At 41.0% G+C, this 25,666-nt stretch overlaps 1 protein-coding gene across 10 annotated transcripts in view; it reads right to left on the reverse strand.

The window, feature by feature from the left end:
* BICRA (BRD4 interacting chromatin remodeling complex associated protein) overlaps window positions 1–25,666 on the reverse strand; it is a 112,963-nt gene that overhangs the window by 38,499 nt on the left and 48,798 nt on the right. For 9 of the 10 annotated variants that reach the window (XM_039510804.1, XM_039510803.1, XM_039510793.1 and 6 more), the window contains one exon: window positions 2,311–2,413. The exons of the other annotated variant lie outside the window; for it this stretch is intronic. The gene's annotated coding sequence lies outside the window, so the exon portion shown is untranslated. The remainder of the gene's footprint in view (window positions 1–2,310; window positions 2,414–25,666) is intronic. 10 annotated transcript variants of the gene reach the window in all.

Below are 25,666 nucleotides of genomic sequence, written 5' to 3' on the forward strand. Positions count from 1 at the left end.
GGAATGGCGACCTGCAACAGAAACTGGGAGCAAAAGTGACAGTCCAATAGTTAGGGCTTTATGACCCACAGCAGCAGCTGTGGACTATAACCCAATACTTTCCCCATCTTTTAGGTGCAGCAGGAAAGCACTATCACACCTGCCCAGGAAGAATGAGGAGCGATATATAGCTATAGAGAGTCTGGAGCAGCTGCAGACCTTCTAAGTGATGATCATAATGGTCTCTTCTGACCTTAAAGTCTATGAGTCTAAGTGTAGTTTCACAATATTCAGTATACTTTTGCGTGAAAGAGTCAACCCTGTGTGTCTTGGTTTCTTTTTGCTTGTTTTAAAACATACTTTACTATTTAGTTATCTAAGGCTATATCTACATTACAGACTATGTCAGCATAACTTATATTGCTTAGTGGTGTGAATAAACCACCCTCTGAGCGACAGAAGTTACACCGACATAAGCGCTCCTGTGCACAGCACTATGTCGGTGGGAAAGCTTTCCCCGCTGATGTAACTTCTACTGTTCAAGGAAGTGGTTTTATTATGCCAATGGGAGAGCTCTCTCCCATCGGCAAAGAGCATCTTCACCAGATGCGCTGCAACAGTACAGCTGACCTAACTCTTATGGGCTGCTAGTTTTCCTCCAGTAAGGACGACAAATTCCCTAGGAGGTAGTATGGGGGGGGGGGGAGGGGCACGAAGGGAAATGTAATTATAGAAGAATGAGCACATATCTAAGGCCTGGTCTTTCCAGCATTAACCTGCCATGCTGTACTCTGTGTATGTGAGGAGAAACAATGTTCATTTTATTATTCATTTATTTCCCCTTGAGAGTTTGTCTCCATCATCCTGCTTCAGAGAAGCGAGTAAAATTGTGCTCAGAAATAAGGGAAAATATTTCAAGTGACTAGCAATATCCTTGTCCTCTTTGAGGCTGTGTCCACTCATCTCTACTCCCCTCCATGGGCCCCTTCTGCGTCTTCCAGCAAGGTGCCGGGGTAGGGCTCAAGGATGGGTTCCCCAGAAGCTCTACCCCTTTCTGTTCCACAGGATTCAGATAGGCATGTGTTTCCCCTGTAGGTCTGAGCCTGGGATACAAATTGGGATCCCCTGGGGTTGGGGGATGCCTGTTATTGAAGCGGCAATAGGGGGAGGGGACTGTGCCTGAAGGACCCTTGTTGGCAGCACTTGTGCTATGTCCAGTGCCCTCCACCCATGATTCAAGCGGAAGGGGAAGCAGAGAAAGCAGGCTGAGTTCCACAGTCAGAGGTGTGGCTGCTGGTGCGGGATATAGACATGCTGCTATTCTGGCTTCACTCCCTTATGGAAATAGAGGAGAGGGAGCTGCTTGTCCCACAGCTCAGTCTTTCCAACCCTGCATGGCTCATTTCCTGCCTCGAAAAGTCACGGCGACCCTTCCCAGACTAGGCTGTGAGGGAAACTGCTCTCTGCTCATCGAGCTGGCCAAGCTCCCCAGTGAGATATTCGAGGGGTGTGAGTGTGAGAGAGAACACAAGCTCAAAAATCAAACGTAGCAATGGGAATCAGATGGACACAATACTGAACTGAATTTTTAGTAGAAAAATTTGAACTAAAGTTTAGAATTTTCCTCAGCAAAACTCTGCAGTACAGAGGGGAGCTGCAGGCCTCTGTAGGTAAAGAAAAATCTGGAGACAAGTTAAAGAGGCAGGGCATTCCCCAGCTACCAGTGACTGACAGGTCTGGTTCTGTCCCAACCTGCAAGGAGACTGAAGTACCCATTGTAACAGATTTGTAGACTTTAGCACAAGAAACAAACGTCAATGTAGAACTTTAGTCAAATGTTACATGGAAATCTAACAATATTATATTCACCCCAATTCTTCTGCGTGACATGGCAGCAGGAATATTCTTCCAGGAATATAAATAAGAACTAGCTAAGCAAGACTTCTTAATCATGAATCTACATTGGCACTGATCAAATTAATTTTTTAAAGGTGTGCTCAATAACTCCCTTCTCAAGATCATTCCCAAATTTTCCTTCAACAACTGACTAGTCTATAACTTATCATGACTTGTTTTTAATAATGGAGTTATGTCTGTCACTCACAAATCTGACACATTATCTGTGAACTGCAAGTGTTATGACTGAAACTCTTTGGAAGTGATGAATATTTTCTGGACCAATTTTACTTGCCTGAAGAAAAAAACGTTCAGGTCTTCCGTTTAGCATTTGCTTAATCACACATTACTACATATGGCTAACAACTCTCAAAACTGAACCATGTAATTTGATCTCAAAAGATAAAAAACAAAGTAACTGTTTAACAAATCTACCATTTACTTATCCGCCGTCTTCAATTTCCCATTGCATTTATTTTAGTAGGTAGGTTTTCTTCCTGCTTTAGTTTCTCTCATCTATGAGTGCATCTGAAAAACCCTATATTGTGAGATAAAATGTTAGCTTTAGTTCAACATTCAGTATTTCTTTTTGCTCTGCTAATGATGCTTTTGACTTACTTTTGCTTATTTGATTAGTCAAAACCTCCTCACCAGATTTTATTTAACAATAAAACAAAGCCTTCTAACAGGATTCTTTATACCCACCTTGGTTGCTCTGGTTTCTTTTTAGACTTAACTATGATGTATTTCAATTGCAATTTTTCCAACTTGGGGGGGGGGGTTAAATTTGGTTCTTGGGAGCTGAGGGACTAAGAGGCCAGGCATCCTCTAGAATGGTGAAGCTCAATAAAAGCCTTCTGTACCTCGGGCAGTACACATCAGTCTTGAGGCTCTCTTGAGGAGAACCTATTAATCAAGCCCAGTTCAGCTATGTCTTCACTAGGGTATTTTACGAAAAGATTCCCATCGCTGTAAGCACTAGTTCAAATGAACAGGTGTTTGCAACAGCAGGAAGTTGTATCAAATTACCTACTGGTCATACACTTGAAATCTTTAATTTTTAAAGAGATACATTTAAACACCTCCTATATTAACTTTTAGCACAAAGCCATTAGGTAGATCCTGGCAAAGCACATTTTGAAGTTTTCAGCTTAGAATGGTGAAACTGAGGAATTTGTTCTGAAAACCTCAAATCTGGCATCATGCCATTCCTAGGCAAAGCCTTTTTTGTTACTGGGTCTGGAAAGGGATTTTTTTTTCCTGTGCTCAGATCTGCACTGCAGCTGTGATCTGAGCAGGGTTTAAAGGCACTGTGATACGAAACCCCCTAATGTGATCCTGCTAATAAAAAAAATCAGAACTAAGAAGGAAAAAAAGATTCAGCTGCTTAACATATTGTATACTGAGGATAAGACTGCGTACATCTTACTTCCATAGAAACAGAGGAGAGGAAATCAGTACTTCTAAGAGACTGAGCTTTGTATGTTTAGATGGTATGGCTTTAACACTTATGAATCCTCTTTACACAAGTATTTTTAGGATGGGAAAGGTGTATCCTTAAGATCATAGGAAATTCCAAAGGACTGCTGGACCAATTTCTATTAACAAGAATATAATTTTAAAACAACCCTTGCCCTCTGAAGTTTACCTTGTTTACAGTGCCATGAACATGCTACAGTAATAATGACAACTGTATTTATTCAGGGCCTTTAACCTAGAAGGATCCCAAACCTCTAACAGACTGCATCATTCACCCATCACTGAAATGCAGCCACGTGTAGAGCAGAACATGACAGCCACGCTGTATCAACACCACAGCGCAGCAGGGGCCACAAAAGTAACTTCCACATTTGAAGTCACACAGGTCATTTTTTCTTTTTAGAAAGGTAGTATGTAAATTCAAGGAGGTAATGGGATTGATACCCCTATTTCTATGAAAACTGCCATGGGAACGTCTAATCCTCACAGATAATTCACTTCAGTTTTATAGATCACTCAGAAAACAGAGTCCCCCTATCACTCTGCTACAGCACTGGTTGGGAGCTGACACAAAAGGAAGAGGTTCCCTTACTGCAGTGGTCCCCAACGCAGTGCCCGTGGGCACCATGGCGCCCGCCAGGGCATTTATGTGCGTCCACCTAGTGCTCAGCAGGGGAAAAAAGCCGCGGCCCCGTGCCTGCCGGGCACAGAGAACTCCAGGGATGCAGGCGCCGGTGTTCTCTGTCCCCGGCAGGCATGGGGCCCGCCTAGTGCCCAGCAGGGGAGAGATGCCAGGGCCCCCCTGAGGACAGAGTACTCCGGGGGTGCAGGCTGCACAGCTTCTCTCAGGCTTCTCACTGTACTGCCCAGAACTGCAGCAAAAAAACCAACCAACCAAACTCTCTGCCTCTGCAGAATGGACCGAATGCTGCCCCGTAGCATGTGCTAACACAGGCACCTGCTTGCTCCACTGGTGCCTGGAGCCGGCCCTGTATGTGAGTATTCTTCCTGCGCTGATACTGCTGTTTTCTTGTGCTTTGCAATTTATTATTTAACATTTTGCTCCAAAATGAGTGGTTCAAATAAGAGACAACGTACATATTATTTCAACCCAGAGTGGGAAGAATATTAAATAATACCAAAAAATCATATTTAATGTACAAATACAAAATAAGCCTTGAGAAATTGTTGGCACCCGCCACACTCTTCTGAAAACATGAATGTGCTACTGGCCACAGAAAGTTTGGGGCCCACTGCCTTACTGAATCACAAACATTACTCCTTCCAGGACTTTTGGTGTTTCTTTGAGCTCTCCCATCCAAGTACTCACTAGGTCCGCTCATGCTTAACTTATTAGATACGACACGATTACCGCCCGAGCTAATATAAATGTAACAACTAAGTAGTAAGGTACAGGTATCAAAATATATTGCCGTAACAAGCCTAAGCAGTTGCTGTGTAATATCCTTAGTACTGCACAGCGCCCACTTGGTAGTTCCAAGGGAAACAACAGTAAGCTCACAATAGCATTACTGTGCTGTCTCTGAACTTGGGTGACACTGCTGGATATAATCTAGTAAACAAAAAGTCTGCAAGCTGGGGTAGATCTGAAAGATGGGCTTCTCTGCCCAGTGAACAACAAAATTTAAAGAACTTATTTACACACACTTATATTTTAGGTATTTAGTTACTCTCCAGAAAATTAATGCCTGATTGCAGGTAGAGAATCATTCAGCCCCCACAGTGCTTCTGTCTGATTATTCATACTACCAGATGAAGAGGCACATGTTCATAAGAAACAAGTAAGGGGAATACCACAGCTACACAGGAGTAAAAAAATAGATCATAGAATCATAGACTTTAAGGTCAGAAGGGACCATTATGACCGTCTAGTCTCACCTCCTGCACTACACAGGCCACAGAATCTCACCCACCCACTCCTGTATCAAACCCCTAACCTATGTCTGAGCTACTGAAGTCCTCAAATAGTGGTTTGAAGACGTCAAGGTGCAGAGAATCCTCCAGCAAGTGACCCGTGCCCCACACTGCAGAGGAAGGCGAAAAACTCCCAGGGCCTCTGCCAATCTGCCCTGGAGGAAAATTCCTTCCCAACCCCAAATATGGCGATCAGCTAAACCCTGAGCATGTGGGCAAAACTCACCAGCCAGACACCCAGGAAAGAATTCTCTGTAGTAACTCAGATCCCACCCCATCTAACATCCCATCACAGGCCACTGGGCATATTTACCACTAATAGTCAAAGATTAATTAATTGCCAAAATTAGGCTATCCCATTATACCATCCCCTCCATAAACTTATCAAGCTTAGTCTTGAAGCCAGATATGTCTTTTGCCCTCACTGCTCCCCTTGGAAGGCTGTTCCAGAACTTCACTCCTCCGATGGTTAGAAACCTTCATCTAATTTCAAGTCTAAACTTCCTGATTGCTAGTTTATATCCATTTGATCTTGTGTCCACATTGGTACAGAGCTTAAATAATTCCTCTCTCTCCCTGGTATTTATTCCTCTGATATATTTATAGAGAGCAGTCATATCTCCCCTCAGCCTTCTTTTGGTTAGACTAAACAAGCCAAGCTCTTTGAGTCTCCTTTCACAAGACAGGTTAGATGGGGAACTGAGGCACTGAGCGTGTAAGGGTATATCTACACTGCCCTTCTGTGTAGAAAGGGGAGGGGGGGGAGATAACAGTGTATACCAAAGTGCCGTGCTGTAACTCCCCCATATGGATGTTGTGGGCATGAACTCAAAAGGTCCAGAGTTTAGACTGATATAGTCCTCTTCAAAGCCTGTATGTTGTGTATGTGCTATTAACACACCTCTTAGTTCAAACTGTGGGGCAGTGTAGATACATCCTAAGAGACTTGTCCAAGCTCACACTGGAAATCTGTCCCAGAGCTGGGAACTGAACCTCATTCTCTTGAGTCCCCACTAGCACACTTACTGCCTCCCTATCATCATCAGTGCTTACCTACAATGGTCCTGAAGTGCCAATCCAAAGAAATTCATACAAGTGTAACTAAACCAGTGCAAGACCCTCATGAAGAAATGCTGCACTAGAGCAAAATGTGCCAGGCACTGATGAGACTTATTAGGTAAATTCCACTGGTGCCAGTCCTGCTTTGCACTGGTGCAGTGTGTCTATGCTAGAGATTTTCATCAGTGTAAATATATCAGTGCAGTTACACTAGTGCTAATTTCCCTAAGGAAGGCAGGACCTCTGATAGATACAGAGTTTGGAAAAGAGAAGACTGAGAGGGGACATGATGGCAGTTTTCAGGTATCTAAAAGGGTGTCATAAGGAGGTGGGAGAAAACGTGTTCACCTTAGCCTCTAAGGATAGAACAAGAAGCAATGGGCTTAAAGTGCAGCAAAGGAGGTTTAGGTTGGAGATGAGGAAAAAGTTCCTAACTGTCAGGGTGGTTAAACACTGGCATAAACAGCCTAGGGAGTTTGTGGAATCTCCATCTCTGGAGATATTTAAGAGCAGGTTAGATAAATGTCTATCCAGGATGGTCTAGACAGTATTTGGTCCTGCCATGAGGGCAGCGGACTGGACTCGATGATCTCTCGAGGTCCCTTCCAGTCCTACAATCTATGAATCTATGAACCTATTAATACCGTAGGTTAAACAGACATTAAATTTTTAAAGGCTTTTTTTTTTAAACATTCCAAAACAGGGTAGAAGTTTATGACATTTTTTAAATGAGGGAGGTTATCAGAATTGTGGTTTTAGCTAAATTTGGGATAATTACCAATTCTAAGTATCTGAGGGGTAGCCGTGTTAGTCTGGATCTGTAAAAGTAGCAAAGAGTCCTGTGGCACCTTATAGACTAACAGACATTTTGGAGCATGAGCTTTCGTGGGTGAATACCCACTTCGTCGGATGTTGAAGTGGGTATTCACCCACAAAAGCTCATGCTCCAAAACATCTGTTAGTCTATAAGGTGCCACAGGACTCTTTGCTACTTTTACCAATTCTAAGGTCCTAAGAAATCTAAGCTGCCAATTCTCTGGTTTCTCTGCCAGAATGAGTGTCATCCACTGACCCTAACATTTCCCTCCCTTGTTCACTTTGCAATTGTGTGTCAAATACCAGACTCCCAAGAACAGAGGATGCCTCGTATAGTATACATGTTAAGTGTGGTGGTACACTCCACTAAATTCCTGCTTCTCACCAAGCCATGAATATACTAAAGACAGGATTCAGAGGGGCTGTCTAATGGAGAACCACAGGGAGTAGATGGAGGCTGTAAGAACTGTAATGAAGTGTTAATAGCACACACAGAGGCACTAAAAGCTGCAAAATTAGCCTTCTTGGTGTTTGAAACATGGGACCATGAGACTATCTGATGCCATGGACTCTCATCTATAAAATCAGCACAGGGAAATTTAGCACAGAACTACAGCAAATTTTGTCTACGTTTGAAAGAGCTATTTACAATGGGGAATTCTTTGCAACACATAGCTCCTCTCATTCCACAGGTTGAGGAATTGTTGGTATTATATTTGTTTTTGCCCTTTGTTTTGTTTAAATTATCTATTTATTTTTCAGTAAGCACTAGTGTAATCACGGCTGCAAAAGTCACTGCAGCTGACATGGTCCTTGCTCTGAGGAGCTTACTATGTATATATTACAAACACAGATGGTAAAGACTCAAGCCAGACATTGCTAGAATATAACATAATGCCAATTTGAATTTTATAGCACCTTCTATCCCAAAGCATACTGAAGTGCTTTACAAACTGACTTACATGATACATACAGAAACTGCTTCACCTGCCACTAATGTGCAGCCACCTCCGGGGAGAAATCAGGCAGCTGTTATCAGTGTGCTGCAAGAGTACATAACAATTTCGGGCAGGAAGTGAAAAAGGATCATGCAGCCAACTATAAGGAGAATTTAGCTAGGCAGAATGGAATTACCAAGCATGAAAAATACCATGGTATTATTATTGGCTGAAACTGGCAATGACCATAGTTTTACATCACAACAAAAGAATCTAAAAATAAATATAGCTAAGCAGTAGATACCCAAAACAGGTATTAATATGACTATTCTAACGTTGCTACTCTATGCTGGAAATTATAGTGAGTGCTATTAAATGAATGTGAATTGTCCATTGCATCTGCACATCAAATGAAATCAGCCAGCGAAGTCTACACATTTACATAATTTTCTGGTCCACCAGAAAATCAAATATCAAAGATCACTGACTGAAGGAACCTCCAATGGAAGGCACTTTGGAGCAAAGCAGCCTGACACGACTTCCTTCCCCAAACTCTCAGGATTCATACGTTATCGAGTTCTGTTTTATACAGAGTTGTACACACTTTAAATACATAATCACCTTTCAACATTACAGATACAATAAAAGCAAATAGTTGTTCATATGCTAATTAAATAAAAAGTTCTAGACAGATTAAACTTTGCTTGCTCCAGATGCATCACTGTTAGCAATGCTTTGAAACGGGGACTGCAGGCACTTGACTAAATTGAAAAATGTGTCCGGTTTGATTGTAGTTTCTGTAAGCACTTTCACACTCCTAATTGAAATGCTATTTTCAAGCATATTGGTGGAAGAAAAAAAGGGGAGAGATTAGCCTGATTTTCAAAAATGCCAACCACCCACAAATCCCACTGAAGATAATGTCAACTGCAGGTGCTATGCCGCTGAAGATCAGGCCAGAAGATCTTGTGGTTAAGACACAGGAGTGGAAAGCAGGAGACAGGTTCTGACCTGAATATACCGGTACGTCAAACTTCCAACATAGTCTTGGATAAGTCCTGTTGTCTCTGTGCCTGTTTCTCATCCATAACATGGGGCCAGTAGTCCTAAAGCACCTCATATGGATGACGTGAGGTAGGGACGTAAATATCCATTAAAAAAGTTAACTGTTTAAACAATTAAAATTATGTTGTTTAATCGGTTAACCAATTAAAGGGTGAGCGGCTGGGGCTGCTCCGGTGGGCCAGTATGGCTGGGGCTGGGGTCGGCGGGCTGGCCTGGGGCTGGGGCTGCTCCAGCAGGCCCCAAGGCTGGGGGTTAATGGTTAGGGTTGGGTAACTGGTAAGACTAATGCTTACCGGTTAACTGTTTAACTGTTTAGTATTTTACATCCCTAAGGTGAGGCTGAATTAGTTAATAATTGTAAAGAGCATTGAGATCCTCAGATACAAGGTGTAAGAGCAGGATGAAGTGTTACTTATGAATAATTTGGGCAAAGTGTTACTTATCGTAATTTTATGACTTCCTAGAGCAGTGATTCTCCAGCTTTTAAGTTCTGTGGCTCACTTCATAAGACTGTGCAAGCGTCTCATGAACCAAACACCCCAAATCTCTCTAGCCTGGTTCTCACAATGTTTCATTCTGAGAACAAGCAAGATATGCAGTGTTATTGTAGCTGAGCTGAGTCCCAAGATATTAGCGAGACAACATAGGTGAGGTATTATCTTTTATTGGACTAACTTCTGTTGGTGAAAGAGAGAGAAGCTTTCAAGTTTACATAGAGCTCTTCCTGAGGTCTGGGAAATGTACTCAGAGGGTATGTCTACACTGCAGTTAAAAACCCGCAGCTGGCCTGTGCCAGCTGACTCGGGCTTGCGCGGCTCAGGCTGTGGGGCAGTTTAATTGCAGTACAGAGTTCTGGGCTCAGGTTAGAACCTAAGCTCAGGGACCCTGCGAGGTGGGAGGGTCCCAGAGCTCGAGCTCCAGCCCAAACCCGGAAGTCTAAACTGCAATTAAACAGCCCCACAGCCCAACCCCCGTGAGAGAGAGTTAGCTGGTATGGGCCAGACATGAGTGTCTAATTCTTCTCTGGTGGAGTGTCCTTGTTTGGTGAAGGCCATTTTAAGTATGTAAAAGTGTATATCCTTGGAGCATATTCTGTGGTATCTGAGTGCTTGATTGTAGATAACAGATTTCTTGCTGTGCTTGGAGTGGTTACTGGATCTGTGAAGGTAGGTGTGGTGCTCCATGGGTTTATTGTATACAGTTGTTTGTAGGGTTCCATTGCTTGATGCTAGTGTGTTAATGTCCCCACATGGGATATCATCAGACAGTTACAATGCATACCCAATGGAGACCATATCCTGAAAGAAATCTTTCCTGAACCTCCTCTTCTGTTCTTTAAACAACCCCCAACCACTCCCAGCTCATTATCAAAAGCAAGCTCCCTACCAACCAGGCCACATCAATTCAAAGCAGCACCAGATCTTGCCAAAACAACAGATTCAAAACCTGTAGACATCTCTCTGCTGGTACAAACAGATGCCTCACAACACACCTTTCAAGATCCATGGGTCCTACACACGCCTATTGCTACGTGTGGTATATCTCATCCAGTGTACTAAATGCCCCCAATAACAACTTATGGGTGAAACGAGGCAAACTTGCACAGAAAAATGATAAAAGACAAAAATGCCATATCACCTGTGGGTGAACACTTTTCCCAAAGTGATCACTCTATATCTGACCTCTCCGTCCTCATCCTCAAATGAAGCCTGCAGAATACCTTCAAAAGATGAGCCTGGGAGCTCAAATTCACAACCTTGCTAAATACTAAGAATCATAGCCTGAATAAAGACACTGGATTTATGATTTACTCTAACAACCTGTACCCCACTTAATCCCCCCTCTCCAGTTTACCCCAATCACTGGAGAGGTGTTAATGGGACACTTAACCTTGAATGGTCCTTGGAAATTTGTTAACTACTTGTGCTAAACAATCTGTTCCACCTTGTATTTAGCTGTGACACTCTGAGTACATTTCCCAGCCCTGAAGACGAATTCTGTGTAAGCTTGAAAGCTTGTCTCTCTCACCAACAGAAATTGGTCCAATAAAAAATATTACCTCATCCACCTCGTCTCTCTGACAACCAAGACAGAAATTTTGAGTACTGCAATCTTATGGCAAAACACTCTACTGAATCTTAATTTATTCTTTTGCATTCTACAGCTACAGCAGACAGAAGATGTAATGTGTGGTAAAATATTTTTCCTTCCACCGCCCCCCCTTGGTGGAAGCATACTGCTCTTCCAAAAATGTGATAGGTCATGACTTTTGCTTTCTCTACACTTCTGCCTAGCAGCTTCAGGCACAAAGGGGACACACAAAAATAACAAGAAAGTCAAGCTAGTGAAAGAAAGGTGTGTCATTCAGTGTGGTGGTGCTGACAGTTCTAAAGCATCAGTGGATAAACACACCTGTTGAGTCTCATCTATGTGGTGGAAGACTCTCCTCTCTCCCCCCGAAATTAATTTTAACTTTAAAAAAGCTAAGTGTCTTCCTGTTACAGAGACTTGGCAGTGCATGTTATAATGAGATTTAAAATTTTATCATTTAAAAAAAAAATCTGTCAATCAAATTTGTCACTTTTTTTTTTACACAGCTCAGGGATAAGGGGAAAAGACTTCTGATTGTCAAACCCAGCAACAGTTCAAATCCCCACAAATATACTGAATTTTATCTGTACGTCAGAGTACAAAACAAAGAGCAAGACGTCTGATCCCAGTAGATTCTCAGCAGGGTGGATGAACCAGTTCAGATAAAATAACTGTCCCAAACTTTTGCTCAAAAATCAAAGAGAACCTACACAGGACCTTTTTTTGAGATTTGAAAAATGTCAATCTTTTGGCACCTAGGTACAATGGGAAAAGGCACATTAGGAACAGATACACAGAGAGGCTAAGATATAAAATAAGATATAAGATAGGATAGGACTGATTTAGGGAAGACATGTTACCCTTCTTTTAGATGAGATGCCAAACCAAAGTCCTGACCACTTGTGTTCATCAAAAATTCAAATGCATTTTTTCCAAGGATTGGGGTTGAATCCTAGTGTCCAAGCTAAATTTCAACTCTAGCAGTTACATTCTGCCTGTCTATATCCCACCTAGTTTCTGCTAGAGACACTTCCTCACTTTCAGTCCTAAACTGTTATCTAGTGTTGCTGTTCTGCACTGTTCAACAGTTATGACATACCACCCCAGAAATGGCTGCATTTCAGTGGCAGCTAATCTCTAAGTATCCATTACTTATGTCACAGGAACATTTGCAAAGATGGAATTAGTTAATGTTTTTAAAGTGTTTGGATGACAGGTGCTACAGAAGCACAGAGTAATATGAGATGCAACATGAATTTTACTATTTTAATCAATGACAATTTCTCAGTACAGAGAGGTTACCATGTAGAGAAATTCTATTCTGTTCTATTCAGATTATTTTAGCGCACACACTACTCTGGTATCTGCACAATTTTCTGCAGTGCACTAAGGTATGTGACTAGCATCTGTCATATGTGGTTTCCTTCTTTCTCCTTTCTTCAGGGGGAAAATTGCGTGTGGATTGTTTTTTTAATTTTCTTTGGATGTATGATATGTTGTGTGCTTACACTAGTGAATGCAAGCCTGATGCAATACCTTGCACTTGGAAAGGAAGGTGGTAAGGTTTGTGGTGATCTCCTGGAGTTTGTTTCATAGGTGTAGACTAGCCTCTGAGAAAGCTCTATCTCCTGCACAAATGAACTTAACCCTTGCAGTAAACAGTTCCATTGTGCCCAAGACAATCCTTGCCCTAGAGCCCTGCATGATCGTTTAGGTATTCTGAGCCCAGATCATTAACTGCCTTGAAGATAAGGACTGAGACCTGAAAACAGCAGGTTTCACCTGCCTTAAACCTGAAGTGTATATCCCGTCTTTTAAAATGTATGTATGAACACTTCATCACGTGCACCGTGTTTTCCACAATGGGCATTTCCAAGTCAAAGTGAATTCGCCTTCTTACTTCCCCTAAATTTTGGAGCTTCCTGGATCACATTTTGTTTTTCCAACATAAAACTTGGAGTACAAAATAACCTATGCGTTGTGAATTTCTATTGTGCTTCATATCAAGTATTTGCTACGCAGTATTCCAAAGACTAAAGTGACAGATCACAGACACTCCATACATCATAACTGAGAAACATAGCATGATACTTTCCTTCCCAGCAATGCAATCCCTTGTGACTGACATTATCAGGAGACCAGAGGTATTTAACAGTCAGCAGAAGAGAGAAATCCCTCTGAATTCTGTGTTTGAATTTTCAATAACTGGTCAAGGTCAAAAAGTCCAGACCTCCCTGGAGGGATATTAATTTTATTTATGAGAGGCTTTATTTGCACAAATCTGTAAAAATGACAGCTTGACAGGGGACGTTTATTCATTAGCTGATCAAAAGGCATTAAGAGATGCCATTAAATAAATTAGCTAATCCCCGTACCCCCTTCTGTCCCTATATAACATGAAGAAGCTTGTAGTGGAGAGAGGATTTAGAAATCAAAAGATATCAGTAAGATATCTCTTGATCCCTACACATTAAAAGGATATCGGTGAACCATTATCTATATAATCTAGAATTAGGGTAGATGGAAGATGCTGCTTCAAAGAAGATGGGAAGCACTAATGTGGACTATCCTTTCCAGAAATGACAGCTAGATGGTTCTCTGTGACCCCTGGAAAGCTTTATATGTTACACCAGTGGTTGTGTTTTGCTGCCATAGGAAGCAAAAGGTATAGCAACATTTACCTAGGGTCAAAATAGTGGCCTCCATTTATATGCTTGTCCTAGTACTGGGGAAACTGTTCACTACGCAGCCGGATATGAACATCCCACTAAAATCTGGAGATTGAGATTATCAACAATTTTATTTTTTGAAATAAGTGGGGATGTGTTACTTGTATTGCAGCAGAGTACGGAGGTCTCAAGCCTGGACTGGGCCCCAGTGTGCTAGGCACAATACAGACTTATAATGAAAAGACAGTCCTGGCCTCAAGAATGCAACACTTACACAGTGAATGGGCCTCATAGTCTGTTCTCCTGCTCCATGTGTAATCACTGCATCAATGCAAAGTGAGTAGGACTACTCAATCCAAAGGGAAACATTCTGCACCCTTTTGGCATCCAGTCTAAATTATAGCTTGAGCACTGGCCTGCTAAACCCAGGGTTGTGAGTTCAATCCTTGAGGGGGCCATTTAGGGATCCGGGGAAAATGTCTGGGGATTGGTCCTGCTTTGAGCATGGGGTTGGACTAGATGACCTCCTGAGGTCCCTTCCAACCCTGATATTCTATGATTTTCCATGAAACCTACTGCCTTTGAGAGGACAAAGTTAGGGACTACCCAGAATTGCCCTGACCACCTTCAAACAAACACCAAGAACAAAGATGAAGTCTAGGGATAGCTACCGAAGGTAGCTGAAAGAACGAGGAGTATTTCTGGCACCTTAGAGACTAACAAATTTATTTGGGCATAAGCTTTCATGGGCTAAAACCCACTTAATCAGATGCACGCAGTGGAAAATACAGTAGGAAGATAGACAGACAGACAGAGAACATGAAAAAATGGGGGTTGCCATACCAACTCTAACAAGACTAATCAATTAAGGTGGGCTATTATCAGCAGGAGAAAAAAAAAACTTTTGTAGTGGTAATCAGGATGGCCCATTTCAAACAGTTGATGAGAAGGTGTGAGTAACAGTAGGGGGAAAATTAGCATGGGGAAATAGTTTTTAGTTTGTGTAATGACCCATCCACTCACAGTTTTTATTCAAGTCTAATTCAAGGTAGTTGCTATTTCTTCAGTTTACATTGTGTCTTCCTACCCTGCTAAATAAACCAAGAATTAGTGATTCCAAGGCAAAATACATTGCTTTGCATCAAAATACTCAGGTAAACAACTGGAGAGGTCATAAACATATTAAAATCAACACTAAGGCATAACCCAACAGGAAGGTGGAAGACTGCTGCGGGTTGAAATCTGCTCCTGAAATTTTAGATCCACACTTCATGTGAGTAACCTACTGGTATCTGAAAGAGCTAACACCTTGGTGTAAAATACACTTTTAAGACACAGGTTTGCTTCCCTAGTGGAAAAAAGAAGGAAAAAAAATAATCATTCAGAATGACTCTGACTACAAGACGTGAACATTTCCCATCTACAGGCAAAAAGATTTCATTCAAGGATTCCAGTCCTCACTCCAAAAAGAACAATTGTATGATTAAAAAGAATGATTAAAAAGCTTATGCTCAAATAAATGTGTTAGTCTCTAAGGTGCCACAAGTAGTCCTCGTTCTTTTTGCTGATACAGACTCACTCTGAAAACTATATGAGTGCTCACCAACAAGAACAATTGTAGGGTCCACATTTTCCCAAGACTTCTTCCTTTTTATGATGTAATGTGATACATTACATTCATTGACACTTGCAACAAAGGTTGGGCCATGTAAAACCTTTATGCATCCAATAATATTTTATATTTATATAGCATGTCACCCTCAAAGCATCACAAATCACATAAAAACACAATCACTGAAAAGCAACTACCTCTGGATTAAGAGGGCAACAGCCAAAACAAGGTATGCTATACTAAGTGTGCGTGCATTTTAGATATGCCTCTACCCCAATATAACGCGACCCGACATAACACAAATTCGGACATAGCGTGGTAAAGCACTGCTCCGGGGGGGCGGGGCTGCGCACTCCAGTGGATAAAAGCAAGTTCATTATAACGCGGTTTCACTTATAACACGGTAAGATTTTGTGGCTCCCGAGGACAGCGTTATATCAGGGTAGAGGTGTAGAATAAAAAGTTGTGGACATGCTGGCAAAGAAGCCATGAGACCTTTAACACCCACACACTGAAGATAAGATCTCAGTTTTGAAGATCTCCTCTGAAAAAGACTCTCACATATTAAGCTACAGGAAACTCTGTTGATCCACTTAGAATAAAGAGGGGTAGATTTAACCTTCCCAGGATTTGTTCCAAACAGCCTAGGGTATTCCAAACCTAACACTCAGCTCTTTAAGCCATCTGCTCTAGCAATAAAAGATTAGATAACTAACAAACTTAAAAAAGAAAACAAGTTACCTATCTTAAGAGGTAATAAATCCTTTTTCGTTTTCTTTTGGGAAGTTATAGCATTCAATAACCTCTCTTCATAGGCAAATGTGCAGAGAAAACTGCATGAGTCTCAAATACTTTGAATCTTCTCTATGGGGTGAAGCATGAACATTGTAATATACCAGACTTTCACTTCTGGAGCTCTAAGTCACAAGTAAGACTCAGTTTCATTCAAGTTCTTATCCCACCCTCATCACTGTAATATCTGAATGCTAACAGTGAGTCTCATGGTCTCTGCTAGATGCTAACCACATCACAAAACTACAACTCACAGACAGAATTCAACAGAACTGACAGTTTGCTCAACAGTGCAGCAGAGAGATTTCAAATCAGAGTGAAGGTACATGATCAAAGCACTCCTGTGCAGCACCAAACTTCGCTAGCATTATGCTGTCTCTGGTACAGATGGAAGACTTTTGACACATGGGTGGCACAGTTTTGAGTACCCAGACTATCTGCCTGAGCAATGGCGCTCTCTCTTACTGACACACTGCAATGACTTTGCTGCTCTCACTCACACACTGCACTGCCTCACACTCCTGACTCCTGGAAGAAGTGGGTATTCACCCACGAAAGCTCATGCTGCAAAACATCTGTTAGTCTATAAGGTGCCACAGGATTCTTTGCTGCTACTCCTGACTCTGCTTGCCTGCCTGTCTCAGGCTTTACCTTGGCTCTGCCTTTTGACGCTCCTGAGCCCCATCTGCCTCTGGCCCTTAAGCCCATAGCACTGTACAGGAGAAAACATAAAAGCAGGTGACAGCATGTGTGGCTGCTGTGACATGAAGTAGCTGCTATGCAGAGGACACACAGCACAGATGCCAAGAACTGAATGGTCCATGGAGATTGAACTCTCCTCTTTTCACATAGCAGGGGTCTCTCCAGATCAAAGTTGAGGCATGCTAGCCGATGTAAGTAAGTCTGCACTAATGCTGCCTGTGCTGTACTTGTTCTGGGGATAAGCAGCCGTCAGTTTCCAAACCTGTTTAATTTAGCACCAAGAGTTCAAATCTCACCTCTTAAATTCCCCCGTGTTTCACTATACTGGCTAAATTTGAGCACTAAATTCAGTTAAAAAACCCAGTGAGTTAACTACTTCCAGCAACCAATATATTTTACCCACCTCTTCCATGTCGATTTTGAGGACTTGGCCAAATCCAGTTACACAACTTTTGAGAATCCTCTCTCTTTGGGAGAGCGCATTCTGCTTTAAAAAAAAAAAGGGCTGGGGGGAGGAGGAGGAATCACCTACGTAGGCTAAGGGCAAATTAATAATCCCACCTTTAATGTCAAATAACAAAGCAGAGGAACAAACATGTCCGGTATGCAGAACATCACTGCGACATCATGATGATGAGGCAATTTTTACCAACCCCTTCTCCTAACAGAACTTTAACATCAAATATGCCTGTGATGAATATAGAAGTTATATATAATGTAATACAGAAGTTCACAGATGCAGTCAGTGGTTGCATGGACATGAAATTAAGCACCTGAAAAGGTTCTGTTCTTAATGTAAGCATTTAAAACCTACTTTGCTCTTTACTTCACCTTTCTATAAATCAAAACACAACGGTCATATCAGTCTGGTGGCCTCCATGGAAACACTTTGGTCCAGCCTATACTTAAAGTTTTGCTGGGGGAGGGGGATCTCACTCCTAACTGACATAGCTATGCCAGGAAATGCCCCAGTGTAAACTCAGCTATACCAGCAAAAAGTCCTTTGGCTGAGATAGTTTAGTTCGTTTGAGGAACTAGTGTTAGTTACCAAAGGCGGCACGCAAGCTGATTTTCAGTGGCACTCACGCTGCTCGGGTCCTGGCCACGGGTCCTGACCACCGGCTCTGCATTTTAATTTAATTTTAAATGAAGCTTCTTAAACATTTTAAAAACCTTATTGACTTCACATACACCAATAGTTTAGTTCTATATTATAGACTTATAGAAAGAGGCCTTCTAAAACGTTAAAATGTATTACTGGCACACAAAACCTTAAATTAGAATAAACAAATGAAGACTCGGCACACCACTTCTGAAAGGTTGCCGACCCCTGGATTAGAGGATGTTCAAGTCAAGATGGAAATCCTGGGAACTGACCTATGCTACCACAGAAAACAAAACTAAATTTTTCCTATCCCATCCTGTGTGTGAGAGCATGAATGTGCATCTTTCCCACCTGCTCTGGCTGTTGCATAGCTTTGAATATATAGAGAGCCTGATTCTCATTTATGCTAAGGCTTTTATACACGTCTCTCACAGTGTAGATAGGCCATGGTGTAAATGGTGGGCCTGATTCCCATTTATGTATCCAAATCTATAAAAAGTCATCTTTTGCTCTAAGCCATGTACACCTCTACCCCGATATAACGCTGTCCTCGGGAGCCAAAAAAATCTTACCGTGTTATAGGTGAAACCGCATTATATCGAACTTGCTTTGATCCACCAGAGTGCACAGCCCCCCTCCCCCCCGTTTTACCGCGTTATAACCGAATGTGTGCTATAACGGGTCGCGTTATATCGGGGTAGAGGTGTACTTTAGCATGTAGTTAACTGGACAAATGTAAAAAGGAGCAGAAATTAAAACATGAATTGACAAACGCCATATGTTAATTATCTAAAAAACTTTTGGGGGTGTACTGTATATGTTAAATAAGACTCAAGGGATTAGTTTGGACATGAGTTCTGGTTACAATTTTTTTTTAACGTTTTATAGGACGTTTGTTGGCAAATAAAGTTCTTTTGGCTCTTTCCAGCTTATAAAAAAAATAGACATTGGAAATTAGATGAGCTGTTTAAACCCAACAGATTTTCCTGCCAGAATGGAGGTCTTCTAGGACAACTCAGCACCTCAGTCAGATGGCCACAAGCCCTCCCCTCCGCTGCTAGTGTTCGAATGGTATTTCTACTTCTCACCATTTACACTTATATTTTCTTTAGGCCAGTAAGAATGAAGTTACAAAATTCTCCAAGCAGCACAGGGAGTCCTACAAGAAACCGCAGATGCACTTCTTTCCCCTATTTTACACTCACATAGTGCCTTTTTATCCACAGCTCTCAATGTGCTTTACAAACAAATACTGAGTATGAGAGAGGTAAGTAAACTGATACAGAGAAGGAGAGTGACTTGTCCAAGGTCACACACACAGTTACTGGAAGAGCCAGGAAGAGAAGCCAGAAGTTCTGGTTCCATGTCTTATTCTTTAACTAGTAGACAACTCTGCTTTTTCTTATACATGCTAAAACTCCTACACAAGGGAGGCCTTTTGCAAAGCCTTTCCCCCCGTTTGGATTTCTTGTGGATTCGCTCCAAACAGCTCAAAACTTTGGCAGACAAACCAATAACCTGGTTCACAGAGACCCATATTTTACAGAACTAGCAACTCCAAACAGCAGAAAAATAAACTGGTGCATCTTCTTTCCTTCCATCACAAAGCAATTCTGGGCATTTTAATTAGTCACCAAAAGTATTACCAATGCATTTGATTCTGAAGAACTTGATTCTGACAGCCTTACTTATTCAAGTAATCCCATGAAAATCCTTTTTACTACTTGAATGTGTAAGAAACTATTTAATGTGATCAGCTGCAGCAGAATTAGGCCCTACATTTTTCTCTCTACTCGTCTTTGGTTGACACATTGGGAATCTTAAGAAAAACATTAAGGAACTTAAGCCCTCTTTTTACTACTGCATTTTACCAATGGGTGATTTAAAAAAAAAAAAACAGTCTAGTGCTTTAACATTGAGCTGTGAAAGCATCAGAATTGGTGGCAAGCTTTCTAGATTTTTATTTAAAGTTGTTTTAAAACCATGCAACATACTTGGATTTATAATCCCATGAACAGACCCATAAATAATGAAAAAGACCATGCTTGAAGCCAATTAACTGTACCTGTGGCTGCATTGAAGCCAAGCTATCCGAGGTCCACAAGTTCAAGTCTCCAATTGCTCAAGAGGAAAGCATCACTAATGACTAATGGTGAGTGGAATCTGGCTCTCACTAACTCAGCAAGCCAGAGCCAAATATTTCCTTTCAAAGCTGTTTTCCCACAGAAAGACTCAAGAGCAGAAATGCTGCTCTTTAATTAGCAGTACATCCCTATTTTGATTTCAATGAGTTTGAATAATTAGGTTATTTACAGGTGAGACAACTCAGCTTGTCATTGGCATATTGGAGTATTAATTGATTAATTACCTTTCCTTGCTCATATTTTCCTCTATGCCATTTAGATAAACTAGGTTAAAAAGCTCCAAATAAGAATACACTATTTGTAAAATAAATATTTTTTATTTTACATTGTTTCAACTTTATTACACCTTTGTACCACATTAGTCTGCAAGAAGCTGCACCTTTAAAAACTGAAGGGGAAAAAGTTAATTCTGCTCCCCTACAAATGTAACATTGAGAGCAGTTCCTACTAAATCAGAATTACAATCAAATTAAATTGAGTTCTTTGAGGCAGGCCAGTGTCTTTCTTGGTGTCTGTACAAAACTAGTATAAATGGGGTCTCAATCCGAACTGGTAAAGCAAATAAAAAATAAATGATTATAATGATATATAATTACTTATGCCAGCAAACTGCCATGGTAAAGGTGTGGCTATTAACTAAGAGTGGCTTCTAAATGAAGGTGGGTGTTTGTTGGTTGTTTTTCCTCCCCACACTAGTGACCACTATAGGCTGGGGATTAAGAGATGCCCCACAGATAAGGATATATACCTGGAGATAGAGTTTGGAAGATCAAATTTCCCATACACAACATTTATAAAAGATAAACATGTTTTTTCCAGAATAGCACTGTCGTCATATGAAAACTAAAGCAAATCATGAATAGGAAGAGCATCATAACAACACAGACTTCATTCACTGCAGCGAAGAATTGTTGAAGTATCCACGCCTGCCTGGAAAAGAGCAGCAGCATGACATCTTTTCAGCTAATGGCTTTTTCTGTGATCGTAGTTTATATGTGGTACCCAGAAAATCCTCCCTGTTTACCTTTTCTTCCAGTTATCATCACATCCTTTATTCCAACCTCTCTATAGGCCGCTGAACAATGAATGATGCCTACGGCAAAAAAGGCTTCCCCACAATGGAGATCGGCATCTGGTACTGTACATTTGCACATGGTTTTCTCCCCCACTTTAGCTTGGCTGTGATTCACATCCTGACCAATGGCAGTGGGTTTGAATCACACAGCCTTCAAAAGCTGTAAGGCTGCCTGCTGAGTTACAGCTGGGGGTGAGGAAGAGGGAGGGAGAAAAATGCCACTATAACCACAAAGGATAATTGCACAGGGGCTCAGTTAGACAAGGTACTGCAGGCTGCTGAAGGTTTTGCAAGGAAATCAAAGCATTTTACACCGTTTATTATGGAGGGAATGCCCCATCATTCATATGAGCAAATTCAGCACGGAGTCAAGTGTGAAACTTAAGATTGCCTTGAGTCACGCAGCATGGCCAAGTGTTCTGCAAATATCCCTTAAACAACTCTGCCAATGCATCTCACTCCTAACCTGCAGTAGCTGTGCTGTTTTAGTTTTGTCTCAATCTACAGCTCTGCCAAGGCATCTCAATCCTTGACTGGCAATCCCCCACTGCTAGTCCAGTATGTAGGGCAGTAATGAGCAGTGACTTCCAGTCACATCCAATTGTGAGGTGGTTTTTATGTGGACCGATGATCTGAGGAAATCTCAATTGGGACACTAGAGTAAAAAAACCTGTAGGCTAATTTAAGCCTCGTCTGCTCTAGGAAAATTATCCATTGCTGACAATGGGCATGAGCAATGGGTGCAGCTGGACTAAAAGCCAAATGGAATCATGAAAGATTACCAGTTAAAAATAACCAGTTCTGAAACTAGCTCTTGCTTTTAAGTCTTCACGTTCAGAAGATGACTGTGGTGCATTTCACTTTATACTAATGTGATAAATGACACTTTGCTCTTCTATAGTAACTTCCATTCAAGGATCACAAGGATTTCACAAGTTTAACAGATGTCAGAAGTAAGGCGAGATAAACCATTTGTGGAAGGAATGAATGCGGGGAAGTGTGAAGTGGTACCAATTATAGGAAAGATGAGGTATTCCAGGCTTAGATGCTTTGGTCACAAGAAAAGAAAATTGGAAGAATATACAGTAAACAGGGTGTTAAACTTTGAAGGGGAGGGTAAGAGAAGGGTTGGAAGATCCAAAACTAGACAAATGGATGGATGCCATATAGAAGGATCTGATTATGTCCCGAGTTTCCAAGGAACTTCGAGACAAACTGGAATGGAGAAGGTTTTGAAGAGCTGATCCCGTATAGATGGGACTAAGGATGGAGGAAGTAGTGAGATGAGAAATTAAGCGATTTGCGCTAGGTCACATAGCAAATCAATGGTAGAGCTGGGATTAGAACCCAGATCTCCTAACTTCCAGTCTTATGCTTTAGTCACTATCATTTTTTTCATTAGTTCCTAATCTAAAAAAATGTTTTTGAAGGGAAAAAACCCACAGCCCTCTCATTTATAAGGCCCCTTTATGCCACTCTAGCTACATCAAAGGGCCACAATGTAAACGAGGATCAGGCTCATAATCTGTAAAGCAGTTATGACTCATGCACACTGGTTTGGCAAATTGTGCTTAAAGCCAGTTTGTGGGGCATTAGTCTTTTTTGTAGGAGACAACCCTCAGTCTAAAACTTTAAATATAACAGTAATTTCAAAAATGTTTGAAAAAAGCAAGGTGTACAAATATCTTCTTGGAAAAGATTACTAGAGAAGATTTCTAGGGTGTTTGTATGTGGAGACAATCTGTTGTACTACCATACCAGTCCTGAACAAAATATTTTGATGTCTGTCTCCTATTAGGTTACTAATTATTAATTATTATTATTTTTAAGGGTAAGCCTTGTGTTCATGGGAGAAAAACTCAACAAACAATCTTAGAGGGGGTAATATATTTCAATAATGGAACGGGGGGGAAATAGAGATTGATATGCAAAAACCATTAATTAGTTCAGTGTAACAGAGGCTTTATCTTTAGCAAAACCTTTCTTCTTTGTCTTAATGGCAAAGTAAGCATATTATCATGTGGGATAGAGGCAAGTATCCTTAAAAATGCAGACCTGCTTTAGGAACCATGACGTTTCAATTGTATAATACAGATATAATAGTATTTATCTATCTACATGCTTATATCACCAAACACTGTAGTGTAATGGTTATGTAGTGTAATGTAATGGTTATGTAATGTAACAACATCCCTTTTACAGCTGGGGAACTGAGGCAGCAAAATAAATCTCCCTTTCCCATGATGCCTATAAAAAAATTTACCATTAGGCCACGGTTGTGTTGAGACCACTGCCTACTATGCTGAACAGCACTGCCTCACTGTTTCCATGTAGTCCTCGATTTGCATGTCTGTATCCACCTTGTTGTCTCTTCTTTTACACCTAAGTCTGTAAACTCCTTGGTGTAGGGACTATCTTTTTGTTCTGTTTTTGTACAGCGCCTAGCACAATGGAGTCCTGATCCATGAATAGGGCTCCTAGGTACTACCGTAATACAAATAATAAACAACTAGCCCATGGTCACAAAATAAATCGGTGGCAGAGCAGGGAACTGATAGTGCCTGACCAGCATCTTGTCCACTGGTTCATCCTTCTTCCCTTATAAATCTAATATATAATAAGAAGAATGCCTAACAATTTTGCCCTGTTTTACAGACACACAGGTTTCTTATTTTAGCTAATTTTAACAACGTAAACCTGAGCCTTGGATAGCACCGTGAGTTAATGGAACTTCCACATCACAAAAGCAGCAGTCTGCCATAGCTGACTGAACTAAAGTCAGCAAGAAAGGCTGCTAAGCAGAACTGAAATGACTTAGCATAGAAGGGCTGGAGAAACTTGCACAGCATTTGTTGTAACCAGTCTTGTTAGTCCTACTCTGTAATAAGCACAGAAAGTGGTATTGTACAATAACAATACCTTCCTAGAACCATCTCAGCATCAGGTTATAAAATAACAGTTGCTTACAAAACCATATTCTGAGTCAGTAAGATTAACTGCACAAGGGAACTGGAGCAGCTGCCCTTGTTCTCAGATGGCTAACACTTGTAGCTTTTGTGCAGCGACTGCAGATATCAGCAAAATGAGGACCCAATTTTGTCTCATGCCCAGGGTTAATTATTATGATAATACTCAGGGTAACTTTCCAAAGCTTTTCCCCCACGACTGCTGATACTAAAAGTGTGAAATAATTCAATTTAAAATAAACGATAGGAAATTTTCTACTGAAGATATGGCTCCGTTCAACTCAGCACCATTTCAATTCATGAAAGCCAGTCAGAGTCATAATTCACTAAAATCAGTAGTGTGCAAAGTCAGAAAGATGTCACACTTACAAAAGGAGAGCAAATAAGCCTACTTAAATGAAGACCAGAGATAAGAATAAATCTGCGAGATCATCATTTACTCTGTATTAATACAAGAAAGTCCTCTGTGAAGAGACTTTTCAAAGCCCCTTAATATTCTGCATTTCTTTAGAGTTTTCATTCAACGATCCCAAAGAACTCTTTAAACATTAAAGCCTCACAACCTGCTGATAAGTAAGTAAGTACTATATTAGGTTTGCTTTCTCCTCTTGTCAAACCTTTGGTAAAGGTTATATTCAGACTTTATAACCTTCCTTCTATTTTCATAATTTTCTCAAGAATTCTCCTTTGGGGCTGAAACTTGCCTCAAATTAGCCCAAGAGTGATATCATCTCCAGAGATAGTTTGAGGGGAAACCCTACAGCCACTTCAGGTTTATGGAGAGCGAAAGAAACCCCTACCACCACTTATTTAGCTTAAAATAAAACATAATTCAATGGTCTCCATTAACCCAAAAATTTCTTCACAAAAATCTGTCACTTCCTGACACGTTTAAGTCTTCCATGTGAAAAAGAGATCTCCAAACACAAAACTTTTTAAAATGAGAAAGATGAAAGGGTCGCTGATATGGGAGAACACTGAAGGAGCACAAACAACTGAAAACTTAACAACCGCTTATTTAAAGTAATTTTGTCTCCGTTCTTAATAGTGAGTTTTAGTGATTATGAAAGGTGCTAATCTGTAACAGTTAAGAGACTCAAAATTTGCCAATATCTAGCACTTGACCAATTTAACAGCATGGTTGTAGTAAAAACAACGAGGAGCCCTTGTAGCTCCTTAGAGACTAACAAATTTATTTGGGCATAAGCTTTCGTGGTCTAGAACCCACTTCATCGGATGCATGAAATGAAAAATACAGGAGCGTGTATAAAACATAAAAGGATGGGGGTTGCTTTACCAAGTGTGAGGTCAGTCTAATGAGATAAATCAATTAACAGCAGGAT

This window comes from Mauremys reevesii, linkage group 22 (genome assembly GCF_016161935.1).
Source record: "Mauremys reevesii isolate NIE-2019 linkage group 22, ASM1616193v1, whole genome shotgun sequence".
Lineage (NCBI taxonomy): Eukaryota > Metazoa > Chordata > Testudines > Geoemydidae > Mauremys > Mauremys reevesii.